The 12385-nt window shown below is 36.2% G+C and overlaps 1 protein-coding gene across 1 annotated transcript in view; it reads right to left on the bottom strand.

The window, feature by feature from the left end:
- The window catches only part of LOC149808381 (galactose mutarotase-like), a 32941-nt gene extending 26948 nt beyond the window's left edge, over positions 1-5993 (bottom strand). The window contains exon 1 of the mRNA XM_089976465.1: positions 5848-5993. The gene's annotated coding sequence lies outside the window, so the exon portion shown is untranslated. The remainder of the gene's footprint in view (positions 1-5847) is intronic.
- Positions 5994-12385: the final 6392 nt, after the last annotated feature.

Raw genomic sequence — 12385 nt, 5'->3', positions numbered from 1 at the left:
AAAATAAATTTGTAAAGGTTCCTTTTATGTGTACAGGTGTATGTTGTTACGAATATTACGAATATATGGTCTTAAACAAAGCAACAGAAAAGAGAGAAAACCAACAAGTTTTGTAAATTCAAGAAATGATTAATTTCCCAAGAATACCAATTGAAAATTTAGTATTGTGATTTAAATTCGAAATAGTATTAAAGGTTCTATCACACGTCCAAAAGTACAGAGTATTCTGAAAGAACTACAGTGATGTTCCGAATAAAATTATAGTAGATAATGTGCTGATGTGCCAGTAGTCTCGAATGCGTTTGTGTACAAGAATATATGCATAAAACTGATTGCAGATCTTGCATGGAAATGTATGGCGTCGCATGCTGTTGATTAGCATGTCTTACTTTATTTTGCTTTTAAAAAGAACAGTGTGCAAGCATACATTAGTGCTATGCACGCTTTCTATGTTTTAACTACGTGAATTAAAGTTTCATAAATAAACAGTTGACATAAAGCAAATGTACTCTGTTTAATGATGGGGACAGAAAACACTAAGGACGTGATTATATAGTGAAATGTGGTTTATATAACACGATATAACGTTATCCTTGACATCAAATGGAAGATGGTGCTATTTCAATTCGGTCTAAAACGAACATCCTTTTCAACAGATAATGTCCAAGCACAAACGATCCATCAATTCCAAACTCCGACAACGTTTGATTTTCTTTTATCAGCTGTTAAATCCATGATTGTGATGTGTGTCAGCATCACCAATCAACTGTGTCATTGAGCTTGCATAGCGTTCCGGCTTTCCACAGCACAAAAGCACAGAAGTGTGTTCTTGTCCTTTCTTACATAAGTAAATAAATTCTTTACGTAGCCTTGGTAAAGGTAAGTGACCATGTTGTTCAGGTACAAGTCCATCTCACTGAACAAGGAATGCATGCGCTTGTAGACAGGAGCCACCCTAGCATCTTTGGCTGGATTCGTACTGACATTTTAGAGGACTTTCACTTTGAGATACAAGTAACTGTTATTGATGTAGTAGTAGTCGTCGGATTGCTCCTTGTAATAGACGAAACTGGATGGTATTCAGCTCACTGGCATTATTGCATCCTCTTCATTGTGGGTGGTGTGGCATAGGGATCGAGTTGTATCTTGGAGCATTAGCAAGAGTGTTGTTGCATCGTCTTTGCTTTCTTTCTTTAGCATAAAATATAAATGTCTCTGACTGCACTTCATCTCTTCTTCGCCCCGTATTCGTGTTGAGTTAATGCTTTTCTTTATTTCTTGTTGCCATGTCCATGGTGCTACATGAGTGTCGGAGCAATCGCTTCCACCGTGGTGCGGTTTTATAGATGGTCCTAACTGCTATATTTGTCTCTGCATCAGTACAATTTCCCAGCATCCAGTAAAGCCTGTATAACAATCTATCTATCAACCATCATATTTTGGATTGGTTTATTTTCCATGTGCAATGGCACTGCGTTTCAAAGTATGCAGTCTTTGGCGGCCAAACGGTGTAAACAACGGTACAACATTACGAACAACCAAGTCTGACATGTGTTGTCACTTGGATTATTGATCACTGTCTGAAGTTAATTACAGGAAACCCTCCCTGGGTTTCTCTAGATAGTGAATTTATTGTATCAGTAGCACCACGGGGACTCGTCTAGTTGCTTACTATTTACGAATAAATATTATATGTACTATTCAATTCGGTCTAAAACGAACATCCTTTTCAACAGATAATGTCCAAGCACAAACGATCCATCAATTCCAAACTCCGACAACGTTTGATTTTCTTTTATCAGTTGTTAAATCCATGATTGTAATGTGTGTCAGCATCACCAATCAGCTGTGTCATTAAGCTTGCATAGCGTTCCGGCTTTCCACAGCACAAAAGCACAGAAGTGTGTTCTTGTACTTACTTACATAAGTAAATAAATTCTTCACGTAGCCTTGGTAAAGGTAAGTGACCATGTTGTTCAGGTACAAATCCACCTCACTGAACAAGGAATTCATGCACATGTAGACAGGAGCCACCCTAGCATCTTTGGCTGGATTCGTACTGAAATTTTGGAGAACTTTCACTTTGAGATACAAGTAACTGTTATCAATATAGTAGTAGTCGTCGGTTTGCTCCATGTAATAGACGAAACTGGATGGTATTCAGCTCACATGGATTATTGCATCCTCTTGATTGTGGGTGGCGTGGCAAAGGGATCGAGTTGTTTCTTGGAGCATTAGCAATATTATTGGTGCATCGTCTTTGCTTTCTTTCTTTAGCATAAAATATAAATGTCTCTGACTGCACTTCATCTCTACTTCGTCCCGTATCCGTGTTGAATTAATGCTTTTCTGCATTTCTTTTTGCCTTGTCCATGGTGCTACATGAGTGTCGGAGCAATCGCTTCCATGGTGTGGTTTTATAGACGGTCCAAACTGCTATTTTTCTGTCTGCATCAGTACAATTTTCCCAGCATCCAGTAAAGCCTGTATAAGAATCTGTCTATAGACCATCACGTTTTGGACTGGTTTATTTTCCTTGTGCAATGGCACAGCGTTTCAAAGTATGCAGTCTTTGGCGGCCAAACCGTGTAAACAACGGTACAACATTACGAACAACCAAGTCTGACATGTGTTGTCACTTGGATTATTGATCACGGTCTGAAGTTAATTACAGGAAACCCTCCCTGGGTTTCTCTAGATAGTGAATTTATTGTATCAGTAGCACCACAGGGACTCGTCTAGTTGCTTACTATTCACCAATAAATATTATATGTACTATTCAATAACGCAAGGCAAGACACTTCTCAAATTTTTCCTGCTATTTATTTATTAATCGACAATGATATCTCAGGCTACAATTTGCTTAGCGTAATAACTTTAGCATTGATATTAGCTCAGAGATTCGACTTTAAAAAATGACAGCTTGTTTTCCAACATTTGCGCAATGGATCTGACCTTGCCCTAACTCGCTCAGAGGAATACTACCTTCTCATTGGTCGAATGAAAATGATTTTATCAATAGGCACTAGACGTCATTTTCGGCTGACGAATGAGATGAAATTTTGCTATTCAGCGCGTTATAGCTGCATATTAAGCACACGAATTGCGACACAATAATTAACCCTCATTTACATATACACTCAATCCGGATACCCGTGACAGAAAACAAGGCATTACAAATGTAAAGTATGTTACAAATTTGTTACTAGACAGAGTGGGAAGTATTATTATCCATGGATTGTAACTGAGAGGGGTGGGACGTCTGCTGAAAAATGGTGGGAGACAGGTCCGCTGTAATTGGCCATGTATTCTCAGAAGTTCATAATATCTGTAGGACGCCCGCTTTTGGATTGACTTAAGGACTGAGCGAGATGTTACAAAGAAAGGAACAGTTTGATCATTCATGACATATCGATCAGTTCTTGTTTCGTAAATAGCCGAAGTGGTCCGAATGGCGGCTCTCGTAATACATTCGAGGTATGATCCGTAAGATTGACCTCGAAGTTGCGAATTCATAGTTTCATGACTAGTCAGAATGCTTTGTTGTTGGCGACATAGTTATGATCAATATGTTTGACTTGGATGTTACGAACAGGTTTGAATAATAACCGGAACTTTTGAATTTTTCTGTTTTGCCTGAAAATGCAACACGGCAGCCGACATTTTGACGTACATGTCCATATAAACACAAAACTAAAGGACTTGTTTTCGGGTTATTATATTATACTTGTGTTAAGTATATTTAATTTGCATTGTTTGTTAGTTTTTTCCCCCCTGATTATATATTAAATATAATTTATTAAGTACTTGATCTTGCCAAAAATCAAGTTCATGCTGTACCTGACCAGTAACATTTGTTTTATGGACAACCGAATACATGGTTAATATGTTTCCTATGATTGTGGATTAAGTATTCAGATTCTTATTATGTAAACATATTTATTTTAGTCTGAGTCTAGGATTTTGGAATTCCCCCAACAGAATAATTATGTAAACATATTTATTTTAGTCTGAGTCTAGGATTTTGGAATTCCCCCAACAGAATAAATTATGTAAACATATTTATTTTAGTCTGAGTCTAGGATTTTGGAATTCCCCCAACAGAATAAATTATGTAAACATATTTATTTTAGTCTGAGTCTAGGATTTTGGAATTCCCACAACAAAATAACCTGGTCTACCTGATATTTACCACATTCTTTATGATAATTTTAGTAACAGATTTTATCTTGTTGACAACTTAGAAAGTTCTAGATTAGAGAGTTCCGTTTAGAGACAGAGTATTTTCAGAAAATGATAATTGCGACTAGGTCAAGTAGAGGTCATTATAATCTTGTTTATCTAAAAATCACTCATTCTTGCCTTAACATCTGGGGCAGAATCAGTCTTATTGTTGTGTTCAGTATTTCCTTTGGATGGAATTATTTATTCTAATTATTATTAGCTGGGAAGACAAATTGCTCATGTATACTATTATTGTACTTGAACATTAACTTGGATTTTATAGTAAATTCAGATAAGGATATCTTGGATTATATTATTGTGAGTCATCAAATGACTATTGACACGTCTCCATGTCACTAGCCACTGCGGACACATCAACACATTCGGAGTTGGAGCTTTTTAGGAACAGCGATGGAATTTAATTAGAACTTTATTCATTGGAAATGGTGATATAACGTTTTTGACTAACTAGGATTTAATTCACAATACTGTTAGTTCTTTTTAAATATTCACTTCGTATTCTTGGGAAATAAATTATTTTTAGAATTTTAAAAAAACTTGTTGGTTTTCACTCTTTTCCTGTTACTTAGTTTAAGACTATAGAGTCATAGTACTTGATAAAATGATGACTAACTTCATACTATGCGATTCATAAAAAAAACCAACAAAAAAAAAAAATTCTCTTCTCAGGAGCAGCTTAGTTCAAATTAACGCGATAAATCAAATGTAAAGTTGGTTCTGGACCTCTTCGACACACAATCCCACACAACTTAGGATTACATCAAGCTGACAAAAAACTCCCGTGAATAATTCCCCAGTTCAAACGTATAACGAGCTATATGACAACTAATACTTGAACACTTACGGTACAAATGATATGGAAAAATGGGAACCAATCTAGAAATGGGTGAATATAAAATAGAGTATATATGGGTTTGGCTGACCTGGCTTCGTTGATAATAAGAGTAACATTTTAAGACAAATAATCTTTTGAGAGCTTATCGTATATGGATCTGAAAAAGCAAATATATTGGTTTTATTGATAGAATTATAGTATGGATACGAGTTTGAAAGACTCGTTGCTGAAATTAGCACCCGACTCTTTGGGGCGGCCTTAAAAGCACATGTTTCAAGCAGATGTAGACCCAGAAACTGCCACGTATCAAATGTTTTGTATACAGCAACAATGACAATAACAACACCAGTAACAACAATCATAATTTATACTCTTAGGAGGTATCGGTCTGAATGTGATATCGACCTTGACCCATATAATACCATGTTCTATGGAACATTATAAAACAAAACATACTAAAATATATACTATAGGGTAAAAACCGACACAATATTAACTTTTAGGGGCAGAGTGGAATTATTTACATGTTATGATAATGGGGTTAAGGGTGGTCATTTCTGGCACTTGCCAATACCGGCAATATAACAGCAGGCAGGGTTTGTGAATGCGCTAAACTGGTTGGATCAACATCCTTTGAACTGTAAGTGAACTGAATATAAATGATCTCTTCAGAAGAAAAAAAAAATGGAAATGAAACTTAATATTTACTAACAATACATTCAAGCACTAAGTACGTGTTTTTCTTCACGAGAAAGGCAAATACTCACGTTGTGATGTATAGGTGTATATCTATCTAGGTCAGCTTCTCAGCTAATATCCTTATGCATGTAAACTAGTCTAGTGCAAATTATCACTAACAGTGTAGCTTGATTTGAGCAAACGACCTGATTATCAACTAAAGCTGATTACAATGACGGGTTCTATCTACAAATGACAACTGGAGCTCCTCCGGTGGCTCGCTATTGGAAAGTTCCCACGCTTTTTTTTTTTGTAAGACCTACATGCGCAAGTCCTATGACCCATACATAAACTGACCCTAAGGTCGTAAATTAAAATTATTCCAGTTGTATCTGTCTTTTCTTTCCATGACTGCACGTACAAAAGTTTCATTAAAATAAAAATAGTTTAAACTGATACTTTAACTGAATATTTAGTACATTTGACCTTATGACAAATATATGGAAATCCAAGGAAGGTAGACAAAACTGTCATCTCTATCGCAGATTGTAACAATAAAACAGGTAAAATTATCAAGTTTGGCGGAACTTCACCCAACGGTTGAGAAGGCGATATTATAATGAACATTCGTTCAAACTTACAGACGGAAGCTATCACAAAATTCATGTATTTGTCAAAAAAAGTAGTTGAATGGAGATGGAATATTATACTTTTCTGTATTAAATAAGTTTGGTTTCGAACACAACTTGCTGGCGATAAACTTTGTGAAAAGATATTGTAGAATACGTTGACTTAAGTAGCAGTAGATTGGACAATGATTCCATATTTCGCAGTTAGTCTCCTATCCATGCCTTCTTCTCGTTCTTAGGGGAAAATCGTTATTGAAACACAAGTGCCCCAAATGTTAACAGAATGAATAAATAGACGTTCATCGGAAAAACTCGGATTTCATCTACAAGAGATAGATGTTATTATGATAGGCCGAAATATGGAATCATATGTATATGACAATGGCTTCTATTTTTTTTATTTCAGCACTTCTATCAAATAACGGAAGTTTGCATGGTCGATACACCAACACGTTAAATTTTCGCATCACAGAAATGTTTTCTTAGTTAACCTGCTTTGGCAAATATTACTAATGCACTGTATGGCATCTATTCTTGGCATCTTTATCAATTTTGATAAAGCTCAAAAACCCCTACTTTCTCCAATCACCATTATAGTTGGAATGATTCCTCGTCTCTTTTATGGAGTACTTTTTTTCTGTATCGTTTTGGGGCGGTACGTGGTTTAGATGTATGAATTATTAGCATCAGTTGAAAGGAAATCGTTTATTCTTTAGAATATGACCATTATGGTGTGGTTGCCTATGTGTTTTGACCACCGTACACAGAGAGTAACCAGGTATTGATGGTGGCCAAGAAGTGAAATTTGTGACCCATGGCAACGTTGCTTTGTTTACATTACAGTCTCTCCAAAAGATGCACGATAACCTATGACAAGAACTGAATTGAACGTTTACCTAGGCATATACATTTGATTAATGTATGATTCAGTTGGATATATTGGAAAGTTCATTACAGCAACTGTAGAGTACACTTAGGTAAAATAACCGTGTTAAGAATTGTTGCGAGTTGAAACCTTATGTATGTAGTCAACACCACCGTAATGCTTGTGGAAAATTATGTTTTCTTACTCAGTTCTAATTTTATTCCATTTAAATGACCCCCAGAGAAACGGGCATAGCTCCGTCTACTCATTTGCGTATTCATGTCTTCAAAACTGGCGTTTTTCGCATTAAAATGTCCAGTGATTGAAACATGATTTTGTAGTCCACTGTGACAACGGCATTAAAATGTTGAAGTTATAAAGAACTCAATGTGTATGTCATACAGAAAGTTCATTCCTTTGGTCCAGCTTGGATGGACAAGTTACTGTCTGGCCATCCATTTATTTAATCATTCACACCAAGGTGACGATCGAATTGGCAACCTGCCCACCGGAAGCTCATCAGTGTGATCGTTGTCCGACAGATGTCACCCTCCTTGGAGAAGTCAGTTCTCATGATTAGTGAGGATTCATGGCAATACACGAATCAGTATGTCTATGTCATTACTGAATGTTCTACACACACACACACACACACACACCCCACAACTGACGATTATTCCGCAAAGCGCTGAATAATGTGGTGTTGAAGGTAAAATTAATATTTTTGCAGATTTTCTAACATCTGTGCTGGCAGCTTTACGGACACCAAAACTTTTCCAGCGAAGCTTCAGGTATTTTTTAATGCATGTGATTTTACTAAACAGTTTTTTATTTTATGCTAGGCCGTGAATTAATGGATTTTCCAAGTAAAATAATTGTAATAAATTCACTGGAGTGAATCACCATAAATAATTTCAATGCCGCGTCCATAACAAGAACTGAAATTCCAAGTTATTCTTACAGTGAAATACATGTCAAGTAAGCGTTCAGAACCGGCTATTTCAATAACGATTGTCGTGTTGTTGGCTTTTTTAATATTACTTATTCAACTATGAGTAACTTTTCAACTATGGCAATTATTCAATTTATTTGGATCCTCATACATCCATATTCCATTATTGACATGACCCGAGAAGTACACAAAGCAAAATCAATGTTAAATTACGTGCACATGTTTGGACGAGGTCAACCGAAAGGTGTGATCCAGTACAAAATGCATTGAATATCGCGCGCAATGATGTCAGCAGCGTGTGTTGAAAACAAATGTGTACTACCCTGTTATTTGGCATGATAGGTCCAATGTCATCTTTTGCTGACCAGGTTTAGTACATGGCTAACACTGTAAACTTCCATAGCGATCAATAATTTTCGTCCAGAAGTTTTTTGATCACATTTAAGGTACACAGCATTCAATTATCAGGTTTTAATAGATTTTGGTTAAACTATTTTATTACTAAGTTTTTGATCAACAATGGCTATTTAATTTAATTTAAATAAATGTACAAGCATAACCACATTTACATACACTTTAGATGTTTACGTGGCCGAGTGGTAAATGTGTCCGCTTCCCATTAAAAATTACTCGAGTTCAAATCCAGCAACACGGAAATTATTTTTTCTGAATGTGCTATTTTACCTTGAACTGGGAAAGATAATTACGTTGCTGTTAATATTTTCTATGTGAATAATCACAAAACACAGCAGCACATAAATGGTAAACTGTAGAAATAGTGCGAGATCCAGTAAGAAATCTGCTACTTCAATCAGTTATGCAGTTCATCTTGCTATCAAATACAATTTGACCATAAAAAAATGAAGATTTACTTTTTTTAAGACTGAGTCCTTAAGAAATGTATACAATAAAAATCCGAATTTACGTTGCAGGCAAACAATACAGTTAGGAGAATCATAATATTTTCCCATCAAAAAGTTCAATTTATAACGACGAATATTTCATATTAGAAGGGTGTCCTTTGAAAATGGCAGTTAAATGTGGAGTTCTTTTGATGACTACTGAAAGTTTCCTCTACGGACAGGTGTTGGTGGTTACTGAAAGTTTCCTCTATGGACAGGTGTCGTCCATATGGAGGTGTCATTTGAGGTAGCTTTTACTATAAGAGACATAGTTATGTTGATGCTGGGATTTCATAGCGATCTAAATTAAAAACTTATAAAAACATTTTATGGCTTTCATAAAAACGTAAACCCAAAACCTCAATGTCACTTACATCTGAACTATTCAGTATTTTGATTTATGCAATATTTGAACATTCTGACTGATGTGATGAACGGATACTGGGATATTTAATTTTAAATGTGCGAGTTAAGATATCACCACCATCCTATGTTCAACATCGGCAGTTTCAGTGACTCAAGTCCACGTGACATAGCTGGAGATCACACACACACCACCGTATTACAATTCAAAATTGCTCCACCTTTGTTCAGTGTGGAGTTTCCCTGTTTTGTGCTTGTGTTCACTACTCAGCACGAGTGTGGCGTGGGTGGCTGAGCAGTACTAGTGTGTCCATGCCATCTCAACATCAAGAAAATATCAACTGCTGTGTACATTGGATGAGGAAATGTTATATGCAGCAGCTATTTAAAAGAAATGAGTTATCAAATTCAAATTCTTTAAGTAAAACATATTGTTCTTCATAATTAAGTCTTTGTAAAACAGTTCTCTTCTCAAGGATGTCTGAAGCGGATGCATCGGTATTAAATTTCCATTGTTGGTGAGATGTTCTTTGATACACTTGTATTGATATATTTACATGTATATTAAACAAAACCAAACAAACATTGTTTAAAATCACAATATGGAGAGGAGACGGAGAGCAGGTGGTGAGTGGTCACTGAAAAATGCCCCAGAGAACAGAGAGAGAGAGAGAGAGAGAGGAGAGGAGAGGAGAGGAGAGAGCGCAAGAAAAAGGTTGTGAGTGGTCACTGAAAAATGCCCCCCTCCCACAGAGTACTGGTAGGTTGTGAGCAGTCAATGAAAAATGCCCCAAAGAACTTCGACAGAGAAAGAGTAGGTTGTCAGCTGTCATTGAAAAAGGCCCCAAAGTACAGGTTGTTTGTGTGTGTGTGTGTGTGTGTGAGAGAGAGAGAGAGAGAGAGAGAGAGAGAGAGAGTGTGTGTGTGTGTGTGATTTGTATTTTTAACGTAGGTTTAAAATAAAACAATCATATCAATACGATGTCTGCAGTGTGGCAGTTTATATTGATATCTAGCACTCGGGTATCATGTCGCAGTGTAAGGATGCAAATTTATGTCGATCTATGAAGAGCATATTAACTTGGGCAAGAGAACAATTAATTAGATTTATGGGGACAGGTGCTTGTTAAATCGCCATACTGCAATGATTTCTGATGTCTGTGTCGGGAGAGGAAGTGATTCTTAATTAAGCCTTCGTTTATGTAACCGTCAGACAAACTGGAAGTAAGAGGCTAACTTCGATCTTTGTATAAAAAATGTCAGATTTGAAATTGACCAGAATCAATTGTTTGAAAATCCAGAAGTTAGGATGACCGCAATTTGTCCGCCTAGTTATAAAAGCGGTAGAATTATTAAATCCTGATTGATTACGCTAAATAAGGGGCGTGGTTCCCACACAAAATTATTTGGTCAGTCTGCATTTTTCCTGCAAGATTAAAAAAATGTAGGAGACTCCGAGATTGAATTTGGAAGAAATTCTGTCGTTAAACATTTGTCAAAGGGACCAGATGTCTGGAAAGTCAATGGACACAATTCTGGCCGTAGAAGCAAACAAAGCTTGAAAGTACAAGGTATTTGTGTCAATCTCATGTAATTCCTTGATACCAATATAATGATTTACTTGAATTTGTTTGCTTATATTTGCATGAATTTATTTGTTTAAATCCGTAGATCAATTCTCTTGATACGAGTATAACTGTGTTGAGTTCATCTATCTGAATTTGTACAATGATCTTCTTTATATAAGTTTGACAAATTGTTTGAATTTGTCGTCTTGATTGTTATAGGAATCAAAGAATTTCATGCATTACTTTAGTTGATATGAGTTACGAGAATCCGTGTGAATTCTCTGATCTAAGATGATTTCACGTATGATAAAGACTTGAATGTGTGTATTTGCTGAAAATAACGTAGTTAAGCATGTAATGAATTTCATTCATTCCTTTGCGTAATTGAGACGAGAATGGAACTGTTATGTCTCGTGTGATGTTAATGCAAGTCAGTGATTAAATAGCTGTTAGGAAGTACATTAATCTTATGAAACGAGGTTTGTTTATGGTCTGCAATGTTTAGCTTGACCAGATAGCCTTTGGCATCTGTTTGAATTCCGATAGGACGACATCTGACATAATGAGAGGGAAGTAATGATCTATTCCCAGTAGGATATCTGACAGATGATTTAGGTTGCTTCTCTGTTTATTTTGAATGTGGAAATAGCTCCACTGACATATCCATGTACCTACTGATCCAAGTATCTATGTACTTAAGTATCCACCTACCCACATAAAGTTTGAGGGCCTAAAAGAGGTGAGACAGTAGGGAGGTCGGAGAAGGAAAAAGTGAAAGAACCAAGAAGAACAGACACAGAGAAGTTGGAGTGAACCGGAAATAAGCAGGTTATGAAGTTGTACAAGGCAATGACTTCGATCGTTCACTCGATTCTATGATGAACCAATTCTATCATTTAAAACAGATCGGCTATTTATATAAACATATTTGTGTTTTAAATTTGCTGAATGATTTATTTCATAGAGAAGTGTATCTTTCTAATTTAATGTTTTATCACAGTTGTTTATGTAATTGATAAAATCGTTGGTTTTCATGTACGGGGGCTTGTGTCATTCTGTTCTATATATCTGCTCAAATCTCTGTTTATTCCATCTATAAGTTCCACACTTTATTTTAATATTTACTCGATCCAGGCAACAATACAGAGGGTGATCACCCTCTAGATAACGATAGCCAAATAAAGCAGACACCTTGTAAGAAGGTACAACCTCACAACACTGCTACACACAGACATATAGCATGATGTCCCACCCAGTCACATTATCCTGACACCAGGCTGACCAGTCCTAACACCAACCTCTTAATGCTGAGCACCAAGCGAGGCAGCTGTTAGTACCTTTTCATAAG

Source organism: Sinohyriopsis cumingii, chromosome 1 (assembly GCF_028554795.1).
Source record: "Sinohyriopsis cumingii isolate HCF-2022 chromosome 1, ASM2855479v2, whole genome shotgun sequence".
Lineage (NCBI taxonomy): Eukaryota > Metazoa > Mollusca > Bivalvia > Unionida > Unionidae > Sinohyriopsis > Sinohyriopsis cumingii.
The sequence above is the reverse complement of the archived record's forward strand: the minus strand, read 5'-3'. Positions and strand labels throughout refer to the sequence as shown.